Genomic DNA, 25,275 nt, shown 5'->3' on the forward strand with positions numbered 1-25,275 from the left:
TGCGCACTTAATCGATTCGTTCTTACATTCGCTGTGGTATTGAATTAATTTTAATGTATTTTGTTTAGCATTATATTGCATTGAATTCTAAATTCATGTAATTAGCAGTCCAAGCCTCAAGTCACACTTTATGCTCATTTATACTCGCTTAAATGCAGCTGAGGGCACAAGACGGCAGTGCTAAAGGCAGCCGAAGCTATAAAAACGCGACATAAATTTATGAGTACCGATGGTAGGCTATATATCACACCGATCTGTAGTTGCTTTTTGAGCAGAAAGCGGGTTTTTATGAAATTTACAACTTTTTAATATTTATTGTATATACATAAGGCTGAGAACATATTACAGGAGAACATAAAGCAATATTGCAGCTTTTATATCTATTTGAGTTATTTTCTAAATATTTTACCCTTTTTTTTCCGCATATGCGTTTTTTTCCACTTCCTATAAATCGACATACATATATCAATATTTTCTGATAACAGCTTCGAAAAAATCAATAAACATATATTTATATATTAGGTAGAAAAATCTTCATCACCGTCAGACACCTTTTTTTCGGATGCTCTCTTGAAGATCAGCTACAGCGTCAAGGCAATTTAAAATATTTCAAAATAAATCGTAGATTATTCATTAATCAAATTTCGTAAATGCACATTATTTTAAGTGTTTTATTAACTAAAATGCCTCTTCAAAGAAAAATTAGAGGTTTCACTAATACGGCATTCTCTAACAAAGGATAAAAATATTTAAAATATCTACTCTAGCCTAGAAAAATCTTATCTCTCAAAAAAAAAAGTTAAATGACTTAAAATTCAATTTTTCCCATTAATCTTTTTAACCGTTACTACAAGCATAAGCTTATATGCATTGTAATTTGTAACAACACGCTTATTAGCTTAAACACTATATTTGAAGCTAACAAAATATGTATATGTATGTGTGAGCATTAAGCCTGTTTACATGTTACCAGCGACCGAAATTTATAAAGTTTCTTAACATACAAAATCGTCGTAAAAAACTCCAACAATGTTGCTTCCAAGGGCAAGGTTCTTGTTATATATCCTACAAGCAACAACCAGCCTATCAAAGTAACAACGCAGCAGCCCACTTGCAATAAACAAAAATACTCTAATACATGCCTACAACATTGTACATATGTAAATAAGGCTGTTAATAAGCAGCTGATGGTTAAAAAGACAAAACATAAAAATAATTACGGTAATAAAGCGACAACATTAGCATTCAAAGGTGCTTCCGCTAAAAAAAAATTATTTTATTATTTTTTTTTTTTTTATAAAATTTGATTTCTTGTTTTTTAGTTTTACTTTATTTGCTATTAATAAAATTTTATGCAATTTTTTTTTTTAATTTCATTAAACTTTTCTTCAAATTACTTTTTAATTTTTTGAAAAATTATATTTGTATATTTATGCACACTTATTTCTATGTAACTTTGTATGTGTTAGTTGACTATTTAATTACATGCTTTACAAATCGTTAGTAGTAATTAGTTAACGATTCTTGTGATACTTAAAATGATTAGTTTACTGCACATGCGCTCGTATATACAATATATATATATATATAACGGGTGATCCAAGTAGAGATACCTTTTTCAATAGCTTTTTTTGACAGATCACGTGTGAGTTGCGTCAAGATGTCATAATATTTTTGTTCAGTATTGTTTGGCATTTAATCGTCGAAAAACTGACGCCTGAATAACAATTACAAATCGTTCAACTTTATTCCAAAAATTCACGTTCTATAAAGAATGTGTTTCGCGCGCTTCGCTTAGCTAATGGTCAACATAATCGGCCTACTGAGTGTACTATTCGCAACTCCACTATCCATCTTGAAACCCAGAATTCATTATTGGATTAAATTCAACCGAATAGACCACGACCACGACCAGCACGCAGTACTATGGGCTCTTGAAAAGTTCTAAGAAGATCCGACGTTTTCGAGCCAAATTTTGTTCAGCGATAAGATCCATTTCTGGCTCAATGGGTATGTAAACCAGCAAAATGGCCGAATTTGGGACGAAGAGCAACCTGAAGAGATTCAAGAGCTGCTATTTCATCCAGAAAAAACAACGTTTTGTGATTTGTGGGCCGGTGCAATCATCGGTCTATATTTCTTCAAATATATATATATATTTGATAGCTAAAAGTGAAGCTCGTGATCTCGGCAACATTTGGTTTCTACAAGACGGTGCCACTACCCACACATCACATCAATCAATGGATTTAATGAGAGGAAACTTCGGTGAGCAGATAGTTTTACGTTTTGGGCCGGTGTATTGGCCACCAAGATTATGTGATATCACACCGTTAGACTTCTTCCTGTGAGAATATGTAAAGTCTAAAGTCTATGCGGACAATCCCACTTAGATTCAGGCCTTGGAGCAACACATCACGCGTGTCATTCGTCAGTTACCAGTCGAAATGCGCGAACGAGTCATCGAAAATTGGAGTCAACGGATGGAACATCTGAGACGTAGCCGCGACCAACATTTAAAGAGATAATCTTCAAAACTTAAATGCCAAAAGAATGTTCTTTCGAATGATAATAAACATTCCGCATTAAATTTGAATTTTCTATGAAACCTCGGAATGGATCACTCTTTATATTCATTTATTTTTACTTCGTTCTTTTTGTTGTTGCTGCTGATGAAGCACTTATTTACATAATTGATTTCGCTTAGTGTGCCGTTGATTAAGTTTATTGTGCGCCAGCAGCTACATACACACATGCAAACAAACATATATATACATACATACGCACAAATAGGTATTTATCGCTATTTGCTATATTTCAGTAGCTATGTGCATGTCTATAACTATGATATTCTTAATTCTACAATTCATCTAATAACTACCGTTGATTACTCGTTCGGTTTACCATAATTTTGCTTTGTGTTCGCCACTTTTGCGTTGAAAATAAAAAAATGCAAACTAATATTTAAATATGCTATTTATTATGGTGTTTAAGCTGTCGTTTGGGCCGTAATAACTGGTGCTATTTCTGCTGTTTTAAATATAATTATAGAATGCATACAAATTAGTTATCAATCATGCTAATACATAATTTCTAACCAAATTCCTACTGACATACAAAATCAATCGAATTATGAAAATGTTTATATTAAAACTAGTTTTGGTTTTGTTAGTGAAGTAATGCAAGCAAATATTCAAATTCCAAACTTCATTGACGCTCAGAAAATTTCCGAAAATTCCATTGAATTTATACAAATATAAGAGGAAATACAGTGATAATATTTAGATTATAACTAAAATTCAAATTCATTCAATCACATTCAAGTTAAATATTAAATATTTTGAAACTGTTATGAGTATTTTTATTGGACAAGGTACCCTAAGGATATATTTTTAGTTCAACCGATTACTGAGTTCATAAGTGATTATTTATAAAAAATATATACATTTTCAAAAACATGAAACACTTCTTCGTCAAACCGAAATAGTCATATTCGAGTTCACAATTTTTCCGCTCACTAAGTTTTACTTTTGCTCTCTCTCGAAAAATGTATATGTGTAAGCAAAAGTAGAGCTGCTACCTGGTACTTTTCTGGTTCCATCTGACCACCTTTTTGAAAATCGTGAAACAGCAGCTACCCTTTTCCGCACTTTTCGGGAAATGGCACTATCCACCCTACTGCATATACACCAAGTTCAATAGAATGCGCGAATTTAGCGATTTTGTGGCCTTTTACTGAGAGAGGCTTCTACCTTATGTGACCTTTACCGATTGACTGATGTTTGAAGCACATCCTGTTTAGTTGCTGCTCTAACACTACTTACGGTCAGCACCTTTTTGGGTCACTCCAGCATACTGGCATGCTTAACTGATACTTGCTCAGCCCGTCTGGCACCATAGCCAGAATTTTCGTTGCCAAACGTCGTTCCAACTTCTCCTTCCTCATCATGGTGTTGAGCTACTTTTGTCCCGTCTTTTCTTTCCCTAGTGCATTTGATGTGTCCGAGATAGAAGTTCACCAATCCCTTTACTAGTCTTGGCGGGTTAAAGTTCCGGCACTCCGGTCCTACATTCCCAGTGATAGATCTGGGGGTGGGTTCCGACCTCCTCGAAAAATTTCTTGAGTATAATAAATTTATAACTTCTGCTTTCGTTCTTATCTTTTCCGATTTGACAACTACCACTTAAGAGTTAATGGCACGCCCGGTTATTATAAAGTTTCATTTTTATTCCACTAGTTTTAATTATTTAACAATCTAAATCGATTGAACTATATTTAAATAGATGTATTTACACATTTACATATAATATATGCACACTTGTGTTAATTCTAATAATTTTAATTGTTGACAATTATAAAACGCTCAATAAATTCTAATTTCCTCTCTCTCTTTTCTCCACTTTACAGAGATTTGCAGCTTTCGAAGCGAGCAGATGTTACAAGTAAGTTGAAATTAAGTGTTTTACTCAAATAGAATTCTTAACTAGCAATAAAAAGTATGAAGTCATTATAGCAAAGGCAAATAGTACAAAACCGTCGTATGAGTAATTACCTGGTACTCAAGTGCCGCACAGAAGCTTGCTTATGCATATGGGTTGCATTAATTTACTTATCCATTTATCTTATGACATTTGAAAATAATTTAAATGATATAATATATATTACTAGGGTGGAGCGAAAAAAATTTTTTTTTTGCTTAGCCTGAGGGTAAATTTGTAGATTATAACTACTCACTTTTAAAGTAAATTTCGAGTTAAAATTTTTATTTCGTAAACATTTTTTGACAAGTGTTCTAAAAGCTGTGGAGGACTCTTTCTGGCCAATTAAAAGTTATCAACTTAAGAAATTGTTTTGTGGTCATTATTGGAGTTTTAAAAAAGTCTTAAACGACAACATGCTTTCCTTAAGCGTTAAAATAAATTTTGAGTCAAAAACCGTCAAATTCGGTAATTTTTATATAAATGTGAAGACTTTACACCAAAAAAAATTTTTTGGTCCAAAAAAAAATTTCACTCGAAATTTACTTTAAAAGTGAGTGAGTAGATGTTAATAAAACTGTTTTGTTTTTTCCAAAAATTTTCTTTTTTATAATCTAAAAATTTTACCCTCTAGCTAAGCAAAAAAAAAATTTTTTTTTCGCTCCACCCTAATATATATTCACTCACATACAATGTATGCATTTGTGACTAAATTTTCTTTTATGTAAAACACTCTGATTTTAAGTATCCGCTTGCATAAGCTAAACTACCGGCAGCTGTTAAAGCGGCACATGTTCGCAGTTTTGAAAAAAAATATTTGAAATTCCTTGCCATGTTCTATGAGTTTACGTGTCGCGACACGTGAGCAACTTGTCATAAATGATTGTTCAGTCTTTAGTCTTTATTACTGTGAAATTTGTATTGTGGATAGATATTAGTAAAAGCAAGTCATTAGGCTATCTTCTACAATGCTTTAAATGCTAGCAATATGCTCGTAATATATATGATGTTATATATTGTATAACAAAAAATGTTAGTTTAGTGGGCGGAAAATTATATTGCAAAAATTTAGTAATTTATTGTTAATTTTGGAAGCACAAAATGCATTGTAATGTTAAAAAGGAATCCCTCTTTACGTTCATTAAATTATTTATTAATATTAATTGTTGTAGTATTTTTTATGTAACTCGAGGTTAGACGACTTAAATGATTATAATAAGCTAAAAAATGACTTTTGAAAGTCCCTAAAAAAATGACGGCATCAATTGTCTATGAGTAAACACTCAAGCAAATTTAAAAAATTTGTTTTGAAAAGAAAAAACAGTTTACAGATAAACTTATCATAGAGAAGCTTAGATTGAACTCAGCGGTTAGATTTTAAAAGGCTATAACTCAAACACTGTTTAAGATATCGACTTAAAGTTTTCCTATGTTATTTTAAAGGTATACCCTATCGAAAGATGAAGAAAAAAAATTTTTTTTTTTCAATTTTACACCAAATGTGCGCCTAATTTGCAAATAATCATCAAAATAACTCTAGACCACCTTAAAATTGTAACTAATTTGTGTCATTTGTTTAATCCATAAACATAAAATGTCATTTAACTATTGGTTATTTAGTAAAGAATTCAATTTTATCATCAAAGTTATTAAAAAGCCGAAAGTCCAGCTGGAACTCTTTCGCTTGACCGCATTTGTCTGCGAGCTCATATGCTTTAATTCTCCTTAATTTTTTTATTCTAATATTCATATAATATTTTATTACTTTTTTGTTTATAAATAAAAGAATTCCTTAATGCTTTCAAATAAATTTCGATATAACATAAAGTGTCGTACTAAGACGCGCTTAAAACTATTAGTAATAAATTTCTTATAGTAAACTAGTTTAAAATATTACTTCAACAACTGAGAACTGTGTGCCCAACCACTGATGCAGGTTTTTCTTCTTTCTTTAACACAAGCTATTGGCATTTTATAAACTGTATTAAACGAGTTATCAACTACTTGATCTAAGTCAGAAATTTACCAATTCTAAACTTGTTCAAATAATTAGACATTTAGTACTTGAATTATGAATCAAAACCTCCAGTCTTTCTTAAATAATACTTAAGAAATTTCGGCTTTAACTGAATCAATCAATAACCGAACTTGAGTGCTTTTATAGGCATATCTCAAACAGCTCTCATAAAGTTACTTAGGTAGATTAAAGATCAGCAGGTAGCAAAAGCTGAGTGCCGCTTGACATAGTATAAATTCTGCGATGAGGAAGCTGCATAGTTTCGTGTGAAAAATCTTAAGTACTGACACCTAGTCTTACAATTAACTGTCAAATATTAAAAGATTATCGATTTCTTACCCCCTTTTGACTGACAGATCTTATATCAGTAGGTTATTTAAACAATTATAATATTTATAAATTTACAAGAGTCCGTATTCCGCCGCAACATGTTAATTTTTACTCCATTTTACAATGGCCGAATATTCAAGAGGCACTTGCAGCAGACTGACAAAATCAAAACTTAACGTGGAGATACCAAGCATATTTAGCATTTTTATATCAGACATATATATTTTTTAATTCGAAAATTTTACGCAGTTTGAAAGACATAAAAATTAAAAATATATAGGTATACTACCCAAAACTGAATTTCAAAAAATGTCTCATGTTTCTTATAACGCATAATTACTGGTGACTAGTTATGAGTTTAATGAATGGCTCTGCAAAAATGAACCGAAACCGAAAAAAAAAAACAAAAAAAACCAGGAGTTATAATAAGTGTATGTAAAATTCAAACAAGCATAGACGTGCTTGTATTGGCTCAAAGGGAGCCTATATTAAAGATTTACTACATTCAAATACGTTAAAACGTAGTTTTTTTGTTGTCGGTCCTGCTCATTGAAGATCAGATAGTATGAGAAAACAGTTGCTGCTTTGAAAATAAACTCACTGGTGCTTAGATAATCAAAATGACACCCAGAGGGCGCTGCAAGAAAGTATTAAGTAGACATTTATTTAAACTAATTTATTAAAATATATCTTCAAACAAATTTTAGAAGATGAAAATCATAAACAATGTTATTTAATCAGAAATTCACTTCAGAAGTACCGACATCTATTCGAAGTGAAATATAGATTGAAAACTTGCGCCAATTTTATATTTTATATTTATTTATATGTACGTTATCTAAAGTGAGGTTATGATTATTTTTCAATAAAAGAGAGATCTACTACTCTAACAGCCAAACTCAGTATTGCAGTTTTCCAAAAAAAAAAGTTTAAGTGTTTAGCGGAATATTACCAGACTTATTCTTCTTCCTCTCATTCGTCTTATTCTTCTTCTTCTTCTTAAGTAGTTTCGGCGTGTCTGATTTTGTTTTTTCGTTTTTAAGGCTCAAACACCTCAAGAATGAATTAATATTAATGAAACACTTATATAATATAGGTATTATAAATGATTTTTAAATAAACTCACAACTCATTAAAATTAACTTATCAAAAATTTTCCATGCTCCATATATTATACCTAATTACTTCAAGCGAATCAAATCGACATTTTTGCGCTCAAGCTGAGGTGTTTTGTTTACCTTAACGCCTTTAAGCTTCTGCATGTCAAGTTCCATTCAGCCGCTGTCTAACTGAAACGCTTACACTTGGCGCCGAAATTTTATATTTCAAACAATAACATACACAAGTCTATATTTTTAAACTAGAAACAAGCTGGAAATTGTGGCTAATAGTTCTTAAACTGGTCAAAGCACTGCAAGCTTTAGATATACAGACACGCATACATATTAAATTCACTACATTGTTATAAGAAAGCTGACGTGTGAATATACGTAATTGTTTATTTACTTTAAAATTCGTAGACATTATGTATTTTGCTGCTGCAAATTGCTGTTTCATTCGCAGTCATCTTATAATAAGAGAAGCCATTACTAATTGCCAGCTAATGTCTAAAGTTCTTGGCGCCCCGCTGTGTTTATGTGTCAGTGTTTATACATAAACCCACATACTCATTCACACATACATATATCTACTTATGAGTATTGTATAACTCCTTTATTATATTTATAAGTGCTAGATTAATATTTTTTTTTTTGTTGTTACATTAATCATTATAAGCATTCCATACAATAGTTTAGAGTTTTCCATGGCCTTGTCGTGGCCTAGTTTCAAGCGTGCTATGCTATGCCAGGTGGTGTTGTGTTATGTTGTTACCCCGGAAGGTGTTATTTTTGCCATTTGATTGCTATTGTTTTATTCGAAGCGTTTTTCTTAACATATTCAAATTCAGCTTTTGTTTAATATTTTTTTTCAAATTTTTATTTTTTCAGATTTTTTATTTTTCTCATATTTATTTTTGCCCAATTTTTTCATATAAATACATTTTCTTACACATAAACATATATAAAAATCTAGCACAAAGCCTTTTTATTGTTTTATTTGTTTATATTTAATGTAATTTAAATTTAGTGTGTTGCTGTTAGTCACAAGCTACAAGGTAAATGACATAGGAAGCGTTCTAGCTGTTCGCCATTCGACTTTAGTTGTTTTCTTGTACTTGAAATTGTTATTGTTGTTATTTTTTTTAATGCTTGATAGCGTTTCACTAAAGTTGTATTTAAATGTTTGTTGTTTCACTTAATTGCATAAGGAATTTGGTTGTTTCGCCCGAAACTAGGTTAATGTGAGCACACCCATACAGACATACATACATATACACTTATCAGTCAACTAAATTTATGTTGTGTTTTTGTTTTTTCTTTCTGTTGTTTTCAATTATAGTGCAATTAAATGCGAAATCAGGCTTGGTTAGTTAGCGTAGATGCGCAACAAACCAACTCATGTGCACTGAATTCAATTATATATGTACATAAGTATGTTATTGTATGTGTGTTTCAATGTTATGTAGATAATTATAATTTAATTAACAACATTTAAATACTAGTGCGACTTTTTTTAATTAGATTTAAAGAAATGGTGTTTATTTTAAAGAAATAGTACCTTTATTTTCGGCGGAAGAGAACTTTTTAGATCTCATAAAAATATTTGCAAATATTAAATGTAAAAACCAGATTAAAATTTTAATAACTTAGTAGCATTCTTACTTTCCTATAAATATCAATGAACTTATAATGAACCTCTATTAAAATTGTCTGCGACTTGTCCACTTAAACCACATGCCCAAACTGAAATGATAAATTTTTTTTTGATAATTATAACTATAACTACTATTTTATATTCGAATGAAGTTTTAACTTCATATATCAATTAGTGCTTGTTTGACAGCTGTATGTTTATGACGCGAGAAGTTCGTATGGCGATATTATTCGATAATTTTTATTATCGAAAAAATTTAACAACAAGTTTGCTTGTAAATTTGCGTTTCCAATGGAGTCACTGCTACGAAATCGCTTAAATTATTACAGAATTGTATTGGTTAGTCTACTTTATCACGAGCACAAGTATTTTAATGGCCCAAAACGTTCAGCTAAAGAAGTAAAGTCATCGAAAAATTGCTTCATGCGAGTCCTTCCACCTCCGTTAATGACGATAAATTCGAAAAAGTTATAGAAATAGTGCTCAAAAATCGTCGTTTTGAAATCAGAAAAATATCAGAGGATCTCAGCATCTACTATAGATCTACTCAATCATTTTGGTTAACTCTTTGGATATGAACAGATTCATCAAACGCATCATTAGTGGTGATAAGATGTGCTTTCAATGATTATGCTTTCAAAAGAGGTTACCCTGTACTTTAGTAAAGACTGGTAGAAAAGTAATGCAGATGACTTGGTGTTTTCTGAGCAGCTTCGTCTACATTACTGCATACTGTTCATTATATACATTACTTTTTAATGCCGTAAAAAATTTAACAATATATAATATCTAAACGATATATCTAGTATTTTTCCTCTCTCTCTGTTGAGTTCAAGAGACAATTCGTATGCCTCTTAGTAAGAAATAAACGCCTTAGGAAGTTCCATTTCTGTCAATGTAGTCGCTGAATTATAAATCGCTCTCTTTCCAACTTATGTGCTCTGACAACTATGTAATATTTGTAGTCAAACTAAGGACATTTTCGAACCAAAATCACAGCATAGTCGACAAATTATAATATTTTCGATTCATTTAATATTTCCGTCATTAAATTTGACATACTGTAAGCCTGGTGTAACATTTAAATATACAAAATATTTCTAAGCTCGATAACAAAAATAAACGCGAAGCTAAGTTAGCTTACTGGCCATAGAAATATATATGGGACAGCTATAAAGCAAATAAACTAGTAATAGTTATAGAATTTAAGGTGAAACAGTGTTCATTCTTAACTATTATTATAACTATTATTTTAACTAACATTGTACTTTTATTATACTAACAAACCTGATATGTCAAAATATACCAGATGCAACTCAAATACGTCAAGGAGACCTCGAAAATTCGGAAAACTGGTTGTAATGTAAAACAACCGAGTAACGGTCATTATTAGGATTGTCTGAAAAGAAACTATTTTATACTTTGAGCACGTGTACTCCATTCTCTCACACATTAGACAAAAGATTCTCGTAAACCATTATATACCTAATTTGTAAGGTTATCGGAACACACTGTAATAAATATAATCAGTTAGCCATTCTATGCTGAAAAATATTTGCATAATTCAATGAAATTCAGAAACTCATAATAAGCCAACTGCACATAATAAATATAATAAAAGCCAACAGACCTTTTAATATGTTAAATAAAAAAATGTCGCTAAAATCTAGGTAGAGACAATATTTGTGGTGTTAAATTGCTAAATACACTGCAAAGCATAACAAAACCATACATACCAATATCATAAGCTGCTATATATATGCGTTAAAAGACCTCGCAAAACTATGATTTAGCGCTATTATCTGACACACCTTTCAAATAAACCTATAATAACTCAAGCAAACACATTAATATAAGACAAAATCAGCAACAAAAAGAATTATGTCGCTTCAAATTAAACGCTTTTAACATGCGCATTAATTGCTTTCGGTTGCGAGAGAAAAAATTTTACTAATAATAATATGTAATTAAAATACAATAAAAGGAGCGAAAAAATAGCGAAGAGTATGTAGCTGCCACGCGCAGTTCGGCTTTCGTTAATGACACTCATACACATACATGTATGCTTCCCGGTTTGCAATATGCTAATATGCAAGTTTTCTGATGTACATATATGTACATACAAACCATATATATTTTTGTAATATAAATCATATACAAATCTTTTTTAGTTTCTGCTTCTACTTTTTCTTTTTTGCTTCTGCTTTAAGAGTGTAGCGCTTAGAACAGCTGAACTCATCGCTTAGAATGTACGAAAGGCATACGTTATACGCCAATAGTTTATTCACCTTCGGTATAACTATTTTTCACTATTGAAAGAAAGATGCGAACACACATAGGTACATACTAACTTATGTATATAAAACTAGCATATAATTAACTTAGTCGATACCGGTAGAGAATTTAAAAATAAATACAACGCGTCTTCATTCTTTAGCGTAGAAATTATAACACTTTGATGGTCTGCTTGACTAAGGTCTAGCTAAACATATACATTTTGTTTTTGTGCACATATATATATATGCAAATATATGTTTATTATTGTTTCTTACATATATACATACATACATCTGTACTTTATTTTAGATTGTAGAAGTGAAGGTATTGGATGAAATATACTTTAACAATTAAATTTGCATAAAACAAATATACACATACATACATATATACATATAATATATAGACCGTTAGCGTTATTGCGTGTTTTTTACTATTTACCTTTCTGTTGGCGTTGTGTGATTTCTGCAAGCCACGCGCTTAATCTCTAGTTTTATCCATACTATCATTATTTCTTGTACGATTGGCTTAAATGAAAAAAAATACTAAGGCTTTCTTAGTATGTCACACCTATGCAAATATACTAACACACACCTATATAGAGACAACTAAGCCCTGTGGTGTTCAAAGCTGTTGAAAAACATATTTTTAGCTTAAATTAAGAATATTGATGAGTATTGCTGATTTAGAAAAAAATTGCCACATGTTTAAATATTTGAAGGCGCTAAGAGTGATAAGTTATTAAAGATTTACACACCAAAGCGGCTTAAAAAGGTTATAGTGGAAAATATAGGTTTGAAAACTTAGGAGTAAAAAATTAATTTGGATTCCATAAATGTTTATCAAATAGGTTAGTTTGAATGAAAGCTCATCGCAGGAAATAACTATAGAAAGTTTACCACCTGTTGAAAATTTTTCAAAAAAATAAAACTTATCAAAAAAGTGAAATATTAAAGTAAAATCATCAAACTATGTTATGTAAGCCTAAAAAAACCTCTGCAGGAGATGTTACTGAGGAAGGTTGCCACATATTTTAGAAATTGTAATTGCTCTAGTTACAATTTGGATCATAGAAATATTTTCAATGCAATTAGCTGCTTATTATCATTAGGAAAAAATAATTCATAACGCTTGAACTGCTACTAGTCACACCCTTTTATACCCTTTTATGCTGTAAACTCTGTGAAGGGTATTACGGTTTCAGTGCAGCCGCAGTTAACGTTTTTTCTTGTCTTTGTTTTTACTTTAATTAATGAAAGTTAAAAATAAATTTTACAATACTTCATAAAATAATAAAATGCGAGAAATCAAAACCCTTAAACCTCACAAACAATTATTACTTGCCCACATTCAAGAGTCCAATTCAGGCGCTGCTCTCATCTAACGCTTAATACTGACAATGTACAATAGTTTCGCTGCCCATTTATTTTACAATTAAAAATCTTCAACTACAATAACAAGAAAGCAAAATTATTTATGCAATTTGCAGCTCGAATAATAAATTATATTTCTGCAGTGATTTAATACGACATTTGATTTCTATTAATACCACTCATTTTAATCTTTTAACTTAAAAACCTATACTCTACTATCTAAATATTTTGCAAAACGGCAATAACAATAAAAGGTATAAATGTATTTGCATGTCGCGCCATTCGCTAAGCTAAATCGTTTGTAGAGTTGTTACTCTGTCAACTGCAATTGTTGTTGTTACTGGTTTCTTTGTTAGTTTATTTGCTTTATTGTCGCCGGCTTGCCTCTTCCTTCTTTGCACGCTCTTTCTTTGCGACGCTGCACTTGATTACAACCACAATATTGGCGACTTGATTTTGCTTCAAAGCCAATTTGCTCGTCTTCAGCTTCAGCTGCCAGCTACTACTATCACTATCTTTTTATTATTTTCTTAAGTATTTTCTTACAACTACGTATATATAAAGACAAACAAGAGTTTTGCTGCCGGTTTGGTGAAATACCAGAAATCAATTGCGATGAACCGCAGCAAATGTGTTAAGAGTCGTGCTCCCTGTTTGCCTTTATTTGTGATTAGTTGACTTTTGTAGTACTTTTCGACTTTTATGCACTTCACTATAAAGGCTTGGTAGCATGTCTTTGCTAGAAATTTCCTTAACTTATCGTAAGCTGTTTACTTTTTTATGGTTCGTGACTTTCCAGTAGACTTTTTAGTATAAATTTGTTGTTGTTGGTGCGTATTATCCGCTGCTCATACAATTAATTTTTCCTAAGCACTCAACAGCAAATTTATAACTATTTACTTATGTGAATCAGTATAAACCACGCTAAGCAATAATACCCGAGCATTAAAAAGCATTATTGGCCGCGCATTCCATTTAACCAACGAAAAAAACGAAAGACTTAAGCGACAAACTCGTTTACTAGCTAAGCATATTAATGCTGATTAAACATGTTTAAATGGAGATTTCGCGCACAAATGACGCACAAAGTATAATAAAACAAATATTTGAGGTGTTTTCTACTTTATTTTATTTAATTTTTTTTTTCTATATTCGACAAACTTTAACTGGGTGTGGCACTTGTTCATGCGCTTTGTTGCAGCATCGATTACTTGTTTTTTCTTCGTTTTTCACATAACCCTTATGTTATTGCCAACCTGTAACGAAGTTGTGTCATGAATTCATGTGTTACCATGACTATGCGGCAAGACAAAGCGCCAAGCAGACAAATTTGTTGTGTAAAATTTGAACGCCCACAAATTGCTGCTTGTCATTAGATTCAAGTTGCGATAAATTTTGTTGTTGTTGTTGTTGTTTGGTATCTTTGGCAGCTTGCCGACAAGCGACATGAGCGTCAGTTATGCGAATATTAATTTTTGGCAAAAATTAAGTCATTAAAGAAAATAATAAAGATGTGATTTGATAGCAACTTATGTCATGATATAAAAATACACTAAGTTCGAGGATTATAAATAGCTTGAAAGATTGTAAAAACAAGAAGAAACGTGAATTTGAGCTACACCGAAGCTATAATATCCTTCACAGGTGCATTGCTTATAGCATAAAAAAGCATCATAAAATCTTTATCTTGATACGGATCGTTCAGTTTGTATGGTAGCTATATGCTACAATAGTACGATACTACGATATCGGCGGTTCTAACAAATAAGCAGCTCCTTGGAGAGGAAAAAATGTGTGCCAAATCTAGAAAAGAAATGTGTGTCAATTCTAGAGCGATGTCTCAAATATTGAGGGACGAACTCGCGTATATTCAGACAGACGGACATTGCTAAATCGACTCAGCTTGTCTCGCTGATTATTTATATATCCATGTTCAGGGTCTATAATAATTGTCGTTTCGATTCTCACCTTTTTCTTGCTTAAGATGGTATAAGAACTTTTCATCTCTGATGGGTATATACGTCAGTGATGACTAAAATTTAATTTCAACAAATTTTCTACAACTCTTCAATTTAATAAAAAATTAAAAATATTTTTATATTTTTACAAATTTTCATAACTTACATCAATGCTAAGGTATAAAGTCATCATCATATGACATAGTTCAACTCATATACTAAATTCGATTGAAATAAATTTATATACGAAAATTTAGATTTCATCGAACTACTGTAAGAATATTTCAGAGCTGATAAAAGTACACAACATATATGCTGATAATAATATGTTTCACTTTATTTTTTAACATATAAGTTACTTATTGATTGGATATACTCACCATCAGCTTCAACTCGGTTACACAATTTTACAGTGACAAAGCTTATGCAAACAAAAGTTAAGCCAAATGGATGAGTTTCACACTGCAATATATTCAATGCAATTGTAAATTTGTAATGCATGCTTTTTAAGTTATCTCAACTAAATGAAGAAATAAGTTTTCTTTAAAAGAAAAGCATGTATATTTGCTGTAAATGGTTGTACATGACTGTGAAAATGATATTATGTAACTGCGCTGAAGACACGAGTATTGGCTATTGCTTGCAAAGGTTCATATTACCGATGAATACTACATTGGTGGAAGTCTCAAAGACGTGTTTAAATAGATAACATAACATAAGTTAGTTGGCAATTCGTTTAGTTATGTAAGAAAAAAAAACTCTATTGCTTACATAAAAAGCAGTAGTAATATATGCGAAGGCTTTAGTATTAGCGACTAGTTGATAATTCATACCAATTGCAGTAGTCTAATACCAGTTGCGAAAAATTAATTTAAAACTAAGACATCTGTAAGCTAAACACTATTTAAAGGTGGGCGTGGCCCCACCTCCGAAATAGTTAAATGCACAGATCTTCCAAACCATTTAAGCTAACTCAACCTAACTTGCTGGGAAGAGATATTTTTAGTACTTCTTTATACACTGGGAAAATCAGTAAATTTATATAATAACCACGCGTACTCCCCATCTAACGGTTTTGTTGCAAACTGCGATAAATCACTGGATAAATGCGTCACAAGCATTAAATTTCACAACCAGGATGGGGAGTTGGAAAGGGCTTTATATGTGCAGGTGTAAAAATTTTACAAAAGACGAAAATGGGCAAAATCGAATCATGACCACGCCTTCTTCCCATATAACGAACTTTTAAATTCGATTTGATTTTTTCACTGTACAGTATACAAATCAAACATCAATGAAGTTATCAGACTAAAACTTTTCACAAATAGTGCTCCAAGCTTTTTCATCTTACGCCCAAAAATTGTCGAACTCGCGCTACAACTTTTCAAGGACTCAGACATCAAATAAGTGGATCCCAGTGCATATGGCTGTTTTTTTTTTACCGCACATCAGTCAATTTGTGGTATTCGGAGAATATTTTTGAGATGACAACATGCCCTTGTGCCAAAAATGAGCCCCATGTACCTAATATAAATAGCCTAATATAAACATTTTCGAATTTCTAGTTGAGATTTTTACCGCATTTATCGATCAGAAATAAACGCTTTCTAATAACAGTATATTTTCTTGTCTACAATTGGCAGAAATCAGGGCAATACTTTTCCCAGTTTAAGTTAAAGTTTGGCCATCACATAAAAGTGTTTCCTAGGTCTTGATGCTTGCAAGAGTATAAAATATACAGTTGCATCCGAACTTAACCCATCCTTGCATCCTTACTTGTTTTTTGACTAGTTTATAACTGATTCAAAAAAGCATAGTATTACAACCAATTGCTCTTAAAAGTTTTAGAAAAATTTTCCAAATTAATAAAGTATTCAAAATCAGATTATCATGCATATATCAAGAGGGTTTTACTGTTAATGTACACATAATATTAAAACATAGCAAAAAGAAAAATACAACTTTAACAACTAAAATATTTTTCACCTAATAAATATTGCAAATTTAACAAAATATTTAAAATTTCTTATCAATAAAGAAATTGCAAGACACACCTGCATTTTATTGCATTTAAAATAAAATAAGTATTTATTGTGAAACTCTGTGAAAATATTATTTCCCAACAGTTTTTCACAACATTTTCGTTTCATTTTCAATATATTTTCAATTTAATTAACCGAATTCCGCAAGAAATGCTCGCGAATAAAGCGTTTTTCGAGTGGTTGCTAAAATTTTTCGCAAACATAAGCGTTAGCAGGCAGTTACACATACAAATATGCACACACACATGTACGCATGCATTTATGTGCATAGTTTGCGCCATTGACAGCAAATAAACCAAACCATATATGTATGTGTGCACCAACATCGGTATGTACATACATACAAACAAAAACTCATTCACTTGCATTTTTTTGTGCGCTTATGGCATGACTTCGCAGCGACTTCACGATGCACGCATGCAGTCATTCACGTGCATCAATCTTAAGACCGCGCCATACACACCGACCAACAGCCGAACGTTGCAAGCTACAATACAATGCAACCGAGCAACTCAAAATCCACGCACAGCAACAAATCTTGCAGTTGCTGCCGCTCGGTCGCCTCTAGCAGCCCATTGCCGTCGTCAGTTTTATCATCGTCGTGTCGATCGTGTCGTCTTCGCCAACTATTTAGGTCTATCGGCCAACTGCACGCCAAGTGACATAATTAATACAAATGCTGCCTGTTGACTGTCGGCCGCCACAAGCGTTTGCTAGGGTTTGTTGCTTTTCATTTTGTTATTGCTTGTGTCTAGGCATCACATTCATCATTTATTAAACTATGTAGCCTTTAATTAAAGCGCACACAACACGTAGCACACACATTTTTCTATATGAAAAATTAAAAATTTTGTTAAACAAACTCATGCCTTTTCACGCGCATGCGCATGTGCAACTATTTAAATGCCATTCATGGAGCTGACGTTGTTGTTCCTGCTGTTTGGGCACACGCTTTAGCGGCATAAACGTATTATTAAATTCTGATTTATGATTGCCACAACCATCCATTAAATGCTCGGTGCGGATGTGCACACATGCATACATACATGCATTCATACAATAATACGTGTGTGGAAGCAATGTGTGTATGTGTGTTATTTAGCCATGCACTGTTAACTCTAAGGAAAGCAAAGTGCATTATTATTTGTGAGTTCTCCCACAATTTTCTCAATTGCAATGCGTGTAAAATGTTTCTGAGTGGAAATTGTGTAAACGTCTTTTTGTAAGTTACTGTCACTTTTAGAACACTCGATGACAGGTTTGCAAATTAATTTAATAATTTCAGCTTCTAATGTGATAGAACTAACAGTAAACGACTATTTAAAAAATAAAAATATTAAATCTAATACAAATTTTAAACAAGATAAATGTATGGATTTTACTTTAATAATATCTTGGATTTAATTTTCCAAACAGGTGGCAACTTTTCATAAATTTAATTGCCAAAATAAAAATTTATGGTGCAATATTAATTTTATTTAATTCACATTTTTGACTCTTCGAAACTATTATTAATACTTTATCTTATGAATTTTTTTAAATTCCATATTTACCAGTTGGCAACTTTTCCAAATATATATTTTCTGCTGTAAGCCTGCTTAAAATTGTAATAATATTTTGTCCTAACAAGAAAAAACGTTAACTTCGGTTGTACCGAAGCTTCGTGAAGCCTTCACAAATACAAAGGTTCCATACAAGAACTTGATTCCGATCGTTCATTTTGTATGGCAGCTATATGATATAGTGATGTGATCTAAACAATTTCTTCGGAGAATACATTGTTGCCTCAAATAATAATCCATGCCAAATTTCGTAAAGATATTTCGTCAAATAAAAAAGTTTCCCATATAAGAACTTGATTCCGATTATTGAGTTTGTATGAGAGATATATGCTATAGTGTTTCGATATCGGCTGTTCCGACAAATCAGCGGCTCATTAATGAGCAGAGGACAGGTGCAAAATTTCAGATCGATAGTTTAAAAGCTGAGGGACTAGTTTATATATATACAGACAGACGGACATGGCTAAATCAACTCAGCTCATCATGCTGATCATTTATGTATAAATATTATAGGGTCTCCAACTTTTCCTTCAGGGTGTTACAAACTTTGTGACAAAATGAATATACCCTATTCAAGGTAGATAATTTTTATTAAATTAAGGAATTTTTACAGGTGGCAAAACTTTTTAAAAATATTTTTTGCTGCTAGCGTTCTTAAAATTGTACGATACCCATATTGTAATAATACTTATGAGTTTTCCAATTCAAAGTCTTTAACAGATGACAACTCTTCCCACAAATACTTCCTATTGTCGGCCTTCTTAAAACTGTATGGTTCTCATGTTGTAAAAAGCTTTATTGTATCAAATTTATGGTATAAAAAAAAATCAAAGGTGGCAAGCCTTCTAGCCTATTGTAGTAAACTGTATCTTATAAATTTTATTGAATCAAAAAGATTTTAACGCAACGATTCTCGGATGGCAACGATTCTCGGAAAGTTTTCTGCTTTGGCCATCTTAATACTTGTGAATTTAATATTTGTTAATATTATTGATTTCAAAATTTAAAAAAAGTGGCAACATTCTCCCAAATATATATGTACGCTTGTTCAAGACTCTGTAGAATATTAGTGTTTCTTTTATAACAAGCTTTATCTTAACAATTTTATAGCATAAAAGTATTTAAAAAAGTGGCAACCCTTCTCAAAAATTGTTTCGTGTTATGCTTCTTAAAACTTGTTGATTTGATATATATGTATATTGTTGATTTCAAAATTTTAAAAAAGTGGCAACCTTCTCTAAAAAATATTTTAAATAAAAATTTGCTTAAATAATTTCAAAATACTTGTACTTGTTCTTATTTTGAATTTTATCAGCTCATATATCTCTTGGAAAATATTATTAAATTTGTAATTGAAAATGTTTATTATTGGAATTTTTGACATCAAAAAGAAAATTACCTTTCGAAAATCACTTTTTATTTTGTTAGACATGTACAATTATGTAAACGAATTTTTAATGTACATTCAACACTAAATGGGTACGAGTAGATGTGGTATTTAAATATAAATAATAAAAATTTAGGTTTGTTTCCAGAATTATAGTAAACCTTACAATCGATCAACTTAACAGACGGAAGTTTATTGTTAGGGGTTAGCCCAGACTAGAGCCCACAAAAAGTTCACACTGATTTGTAGCTAGAGTTAAAACTTCAATGGATACTTGAGTTAGTCGCCGATTTCATTTGACATTCAATTGGAATTCAATTGGCAGTATCCAAAGAACACTTTTACAGTTTTTGTGCCGAGCTGAGTGTCCCAAACGCTCTCATACTGCAGCTTTAATAATACCGTAGCCGATCTCCCGAAGGGCCTTCGAAAAAGGGTGCTTGGCATGAAGAAAATTTTTTTGCTTAAAATTGTATCAACTCGAAAACCAAAAAAAAATGTATTATTACTATAGATGAATACATATAATGACCGAAGTACTAGTCAAAATTATGATTTTCGATAAAATGGCGACTGCCCAAAAAAAGAAATTTTTTGTGAAAAAATTTGCTTAAAAAAATAAATTATTGTCAAATGATACTCAAATTCTCATTCCTTCTATTATTCCTAACAAATATATCTAAGAAGGTCGTGTAAAAACTGCAACCCGATCGGTCAAGCTGTTTCGAAGAAATTTTCCTCACCGACTCTGAAAACCCGTTGCGAAAAAACGCGTTTAAAATTTTGTGAGCGGATTAGTGTTTTTCATTCCTTTGTCGTTTTCACAAAAAAAGGCTGAACTAAGCTGATTTTTCGATGCTATAGATTAAAGAAATCCTCTAGGTTTTTGTAGATAAAAGAAACTCACACAACTTCTGAAAGGTATATTATCAGTATACTACAAGTAGTGTGTGTAACACGTTTCTATTTGTATTGTTTTTGTAAATTTGTGAACACTCCCCACATAACTGCGTAACCATTTCTACACCAAAAAAGTGGGTCAAGTTGAAGTTTTCGTTACTTTTATTTTCAACGCCGTTTTCTACCTACTTTTACTCACCTGTGTGTTATATATCCACACACTACAACAATTTTTATCTGTTTTTTGTTGCTTTTGTTTTTTGTCACAGTTTCGCATTATGCATTCTGGTGAAATTAGCCGCGCGTCAGACGTCAGCTGCCAAGCCATGAGCGTCAACATGCTTGCACATCGGCAATTCCACGAGTTACATAAGGGCGTACAAGTCAGCGAATAGTTTTTTTTATCTTCGAACAGCATTGTTATTATTGTTGTTGGTTTTGCTGTGAAGCTGTGAAGCTGCGCGCTAATTTTAAGTCAAAGCTTTTGTTGTTAGCACCTTTTCACGAAATCACGGCTTGCCAAAATATAATTGCAAAACAAAAACAACAACCTCACAAAATAATCAAACACATACATTCATTACAAAATGTCACGCTGCAGCACCTCCGTAAACACACAGACTTAGTAAACATCTAGCATGCGTCTTTGTAATGTTGCCGAGCGTTTGTTGCAACCGAAAAGTAGGCGCAAGCCATCAAAATGAAATGTATCTTCATTGAAGTGCGTATTTAACGGCATAGTTGCGGTTTAGGTACAGCATACGTTGCAACTTGTGCATAAATCCGATTCGGCGCGTCGCAATGTAAACGCATGCATACATACATGCTCCCGCTGATTGATTGATCAAAGGGAGTAGCGCGTACGAAAGCAGACAATTTTTGTTGGCTAATTTTTTACAACTCATCCTTTCTTTACGCGTTTTATATGCCGTCTGTTACAATTGCTGAAAAAATAAATTTAGCGGCACAAGGTTTCGCACAGTTTAAAAACTCTTATGGCAATTTCTCTTTTCCTTTCCTCCATCTGTAAACTATAGGCTGGAATATTACAATGACTCAACTTTGCCAAATCTGAAGCTTGTCTGAGTGACTGACGAATTTATTCGTTGACCTATACCTTGTATTGTAGTTCAAGCCCTGTAAGGAATTTCTACTAATTTCTGGTAGTTCCAAAGTATTACCCTTACAAGAAATTTTGATAAATGGTTCATATCCTGCAGAAAATTTCTACTATTCCGAAGTAGCACCCTTCTATAAAAATGTAAACTCATTTTACATAGGTTATGGTCTAACTTCAAGTAAATTGAAGCAAATTTTCAAGAATACGTTTACGAAATTTTTTTTGGTTCGGTTTTTCTTTATATTCAACTTAAAATTCCCATTAATTGAAAATTGAAAAAATATTATACAACTAATAACTTGATAAAGTGTTTAAAAATTAATAAAATCTAGAAAAAACTTTGATTTTGAAAAAAATAAGTAAAACATAGTCATTTATTTGTTATAGTTATTTATATAGTCCACATTATTGCAACACTCCGCCCCAGACTAGTTTGCATTTTTTAATGGTATAACTAGTTAAATAGAAACCATAAACAGACCAGTTATAATGTTTCGATATCACCAACTGTTTATATTTTTAATTGCTCTTAAGATGAGTGCATTCGCAACTAGTGCAAAGGTAATTATTTTCAAATCAGCTATCATATGCCTAAAACTCGATAGCTGTTTATTTTTAAGTTTAACCAAATTTCCGATACTTATTAATCAGTATTACAACAAGTTCGTGTCTACAGAAAAATTATCTTTTTATTTCTGCCACAAAATTTCATAATTTTCACTTTCAAACTGGTTTCAATATTAACTAATTAGAACAAGAAAATATTTGGCACGAAAGTTGGTGTTATTTTATTCTACTTTTTTGCCAGTTGAAGCCAGTTGTTAACTTTGAAATCAAGCTGTTCTCTGTTTGGTCCATTAAAAGATATTTGCAACTAGTTTCAAACTAATAATTGGTTCTTATTTACAAACTTCTTGTATGCATACACATTTTTTTGTTTTGCATAACATTTTTTTCACTGTTAACTCAATGAAAAGATATATTCTTGTCTTCAGGTATTAATTTCAAAAAATTACCACATTTTGTTCCCTTTTCAACTAGTCCAAATGTAGTCCTTATCGTACTAGCATACATACGACCACTCTGCAACCAGTTGAATAAGAATTTAGCTTGTTTATAACTTTAATGCTAATTGCATATTAATACACACCGTCCTTTGCATATTTGCCAGCTTATTTGCTTCGCACATTGACCGCTTTATCGCCAAGCAAATCCAACCACATTGTACGTATACAAGTATATCTATATAGATATGTACATTTAACATTGCAGGAAGGCGCGCAATTACCGATTGCAATTGAGCGCCGCAAAGTAACATTTGCAAACAACACATACATATATACACATATATGTATATACCGACATATGTACTTACAAATTGTTATATATGTTTACTCACACCTACCGGCACACATACATATATATGGCTATAGGTATTTTGTAATTTGTTGTTATGAGTTTTTATTTTATGTTATTTTTGGCCGTCTAAAAATATTTTTTTCGTAACATTTTTGCTTAATTCCAACACATTAACAGATAAAACATTGAATAATTTTCGCACCCTCATACAGATTTTTGCTATTATTGCCGCTATTCGCATGCATGTATGTCTTTATTACTCCCATAACATATCGCATTATTATTATTTCGTTATTTTTTGCCGACATAATACATTTAATTGTTAGCAATTGTAGTATTGCTGTCGTTGTATTAAGACATAAACTTATTACAAACAAACCTAAATCATTTAACTCAGACACATTTCTCACGGTTACAATGACCCAATGCCCTTATAATTGTAGCAATGCGAGTACATGGGCACATATACATATATATAAATATATGAGGAATGTGAAGCGAGCGGTGATATATGGTTGTATGTGCAAAATAATAAATTATTTAAACAATTCGTTTTTGTAGAGAAACACAACCCACATATATAGGCAAAATCTTACATATTTAGTGTTTAAAACTTCCAGGTTCTCATCCCTTCTTATACATAACCCACAGTTTATCTTACCATTTTGATATACCACAACTTTCAGATCATTTTAAAAGAATGTAAACATCTTACAGAAGACTTTTTGCCATATTCGCTATCATAGAGTATTTGCGTGGAGTCTCTGGTACTTAGAGTTGAAATCTGAGATCTCTACAATAAATTTCGACAAAAATTTTGTATTGATAAAATTTCGATAATATTGATTTTTACGAGTATATTATGTGTTATAACTGTATGAATTTTTAAGTACATAAACAGAAATATTGGTTTCAAATATTGATTGATCTTTCAATTATTTACTGAGGATGAATATTTGCAATATTCGCGCCAGCTAGTAGTTTCTATACTAAATGTTCGACCTATTTTATGATATTCAGTAAATCTTTTGTTCATATAAATTCTTCCTACGACGTTATATAATATATAAATAGGTATATCCGTTCGTTGTAAGATTTTTCAACCAGCAACCATTTGTCTTTATATTGTACATACAAGTATAACATATAACTTGATCATTTCTACTTTATCTCTAAGCATACATTATTACTCTTTCCATATCTGCAAACCCTTGTAGTTTAAATAGTGCTTTCACAACCTCCCTAATTGGTGTCATTTATCCCCAGAACATGTGACAGGTTCTGTTACAATCTTAACTTGAAATTTAGTGATATCTTTTATAATCTGGTAAATCTTCCTCAGAGATCTCTCTTCTACTTTCCTCCTAATGAAGATACGATAATTTCACATAAAGCAAAATCTTTTACCAAAGTATTCTAAGTGCAAATATATGTATAGGGTTCCAGTACTCTCTTTTTCTGAATCATCTCCTTTCTAAATATATATATATAAATTTACGAAGTGAAACTGGTAAGAAATTCGCCTATTATTACGATTTTTTAAGGGAAAGAGGCATGCTTCGCCTCTGTTGTCGTTAAATCCAAATTCAGTGACAAAGTTTGTGAGGCTGCCATGTAAGCAGACAACTTACAGTTTCCAAACGATACATCGGCTGAATCTTATCACTACTCATTCTTACCTCTACAGTTTGTTTGATCGATAAACCAACTTGAATTA

At 31.6% G+C, this 25,275-nt stretch overlaps 1 protein-coding gene across 2 annotated transcripts in view; it reads left to right on the forward strand.

Annotated features, from left to right (window-relative positions):
• Positions 1-25,275, forward strand: part of LOC106623039 (uncharacterized) — a 155,143-nt gene that overhangs the window by 51,061 nt on the left and 78,807 nt on the right. Inside the window, exon 3 of one of the 2 annotated variants that reach the window (XM_070108421.1) lies at positions 4,409-4,443. The exons of the other annotated variant lie outside the window; for it this stretch is intronic. The gene's annotated coding sequence lies outside the window, so the exon portion shown is untranslated. The remainder of the gene's footprint in view (positions 1-4,408; positions 4,444-25,275) is intronic. 2 annotated transcript variants of the gene reach the window in all.

This window comes from Bactrocera oleae, chromosome 4 (assembly GCF_042242935.1).
Source record: "Bactrocera oleae isolate idBacOlea1 chromosome 4, idBacOlea1, whole genome shotgun sequence".
In the NCBI taxonomy this organism is placed as follows: domain Eukaryota; kingdom Metazoa; phylum Arthropoda; class Insecta; order Diptera; family Tephritidae; genus Bactrocera; species Bactrocera oleae.